The sequence below is a fragment of the Trichomycterus rosablanca genome, chromosome 16 (assembly GCF_030014385.1).
Source record: "Trichomycterus rosablanca isolate fTriRos1 chromosome 16, fTriRos1.hap1, whole genome shotgun sequence".
NCBI classification, from domain to species: Eukaryota; Metazoa; Chordata; class Actinopteri; order Siluriformes; family Trichomycteridae; genus Trichomycterus; species Trichomycterus rosablanca.
In genome coordinates this window covers 2,207,409-2,209,771 of record NC_086003.1, presented here as the reverse complement: position 1 = coordinate 2,209,771, position 2,363 = coordinate 2,207,409, and the positions used below count along the sequence as shown (strand labels likewise).

Below are 2,363 nucleotides of genomic sequence, written 5' to 3'. Positions count from 1 at the left end.
TGTGCAACTGGCCAAAGAATTTACAATGTTCAAATTCCAAATTAGTTATGGTTATTAGAGTTATTTGTGATAGTAATTAAAACGTCATAATGTATTTCTGATAAATGAAACAATGCAGTAATGTAAAAAAAAAAAAAAAAACGAGGACACCCCATATAATATTTAGATATTTATTATCAAGTTATAGACAGGTTAGGAAATCACTATTATACTGGTTAACAAAGATCTTGTCCCAAGCAAACAAATGTTTCTTATTTATTGTTGCATGCAGAAACCAAATATTTCAGAACAGTCTCAACAGCAAATAATCTGTCACTCAGGTGGATTAAGGTATCCTTAGTCCTTGTAGTCATACAATGACTGGTGTGGTACTTCTGTGGTCACTAGATGCTGTTGTCGTGTCAACCTCCACACCACTGTCCTCTAAATCTGTGGTGACAAACTAAAAACAAACAAAACAAACACACACACAAAATGCATTTAGAAAATGTTGGGGGTTAGCCTATTGCCAAACCATGAAATCTAAATGCTACAAATTACTTATTATTATTAATAATATGCAATATAAACATACTGCTTACATTATTTTTAAATAACTTACCGTAAATGTGTCATTGTCTAATGTACACTGCCTTTGATGTAAATGTATTGTCAATCATGAAGCCATTTAGTTTCTGGCCCTCGTGCAACTTTGGTGAAACCAGTTTGTTTCCTCATGCCATCAAAAGTTCAATACTGAAATCACAAAAATTGAATTTAGTTTCAAAACCAGTCTATAGCAATTCACCCAATCAAATATTTAGAGAACAGTTACTCAAGAGAGCTTGGTCTCAATCTATAATGAATTACATTTTCTGTAATAAAAGAAATATAACAAACTTTAATAGTACAAGTGACTAAGTTAGAATGAGCACTGAGACAGATTTTGAAATGTTAGACTGTAAGTCTGTAGCTTTCCATGTGCAGCAGCTTGTTTATGATTGTGTATACAAAATGAATCTATATTTTATTTTACTTATTAAGACCTACATAGGGAAGAGTCCAAAAGTTCCATGTAATTCGACTCGAATGTAGTGACACATTAATGTGGAGCAACTATAGCCATTAAAACGATAAAGTAATTTTATTTATTGTTCTTTAAGAAAGCTTCCAAAACAAAGTTTCTTATAAATGTGCTTTATGAGAACTCACTCACTTAGTTTGGCATTACTAGAACGTTTAAAACGTGTAATTTGCAGACGGTCCCTTACAAAGACGAATATTTATTAAATATCCCAATCTAAACCCGAATCTATCAGAAGCTAAATGAAGAGGTGAATGATGTAGTGAACTCACCTGTCCCCTGACTCTGGAGCCGCTGCTCTCTGTGGTTGAGGCTGATATGGAGCTCGCAGCACTCGGCTGATGGTTCGGATATAAAGCTTCACCGCATCTCTTCCTCCGCGGCCGCGTTTAGACTCCTGTCGGGCTGTCGGGTTTAAATCCACATTTCTGACATGGATGTGGCAGCGGTGGAAAAGTTTAAAATGTTAACAGGCCGATGCTCCATTGATTCTCTCTCGGTCCACTATCCTCTCCTATCAGTAATAATGAGGAAGGCGGGACATGTCTGTGAAATCCCGCGTCGTCCACCAATCAGGTACTGAGAATTTAATATTACTTCCGTTTCAATCAAACTCGTTTCCGTATCAATCAAACTCTCACACACACACCATCAAACTCTCACACATACAACTATTCTTATTCACATGCACTATCATTCTGTCTTACATTCACTATCATTCTGTTCCATAAACATGATTATTTGCATTCACATACACTATTTATTACGCTTACATATAATAATATTCTCTTACACATACAGTAGATCTTTGTTTTACATACAGTGTTAACGTCCCTTACACAGACTACCAAACTTACATACATATACTAATATTCTCTTTTACACAGATTATCATGAAAGCACATAATGCATGTTTAAGTAGCTATAGTTATATGTGCAAGAGAGAATAGTGCTGTGTGTATGAGAGTATAATAGTAAATAAAAGAAAGTGTGATTATAGTTGTAAGAGGGTATAGTAGTATATGTGAAAGAGTATAGTAAACCATGTATGAGAGTATGATGGTGTGTGTGAGAGAGTATGATGGTGTGTGTGTGTGAGAGTATGATGGTGTGTGTGTGAGAGTATGATGGTGTGTGTGTGTGAGAGTATGATGGTGTGTGTGTGAGAGTATGATGGTGTGTGTGTGTGAGAGTATGATGGTGTGTGTGTGAGAGTATGATGGTGTGTGTGAGAGAGTATGATGGTGTGTGTGTGAGAGTATGATGGTGTGTGTGTGAGAGTATGATGGTGTGTGTGAGA

General features: G+C 35.8%; 1 long non-coding RNA gene across 1 annotated transcript; it reads right to left on the bottom strand.

The window, feature by feature from the left end:
• Positions 1-242: 242 nt before the first annotated feature.
• LOC134330676 (uncharacterized) lies at positions 243-1,572 on the bottom strand. Its single transcript, XR_010015022.1, has 3 exons — positions 1,336-1,572; positions 602-735; positions 243-442 (listed from the first exon to the last, which is right to left on the bottom strand). It is a non-coding gene; the product is annotated as an uncharacterized LOC134330676 (long non-coding RNA).
• Between the last annotated feature and the right edge of the window lie 791 nt (positions 1,573-2,363).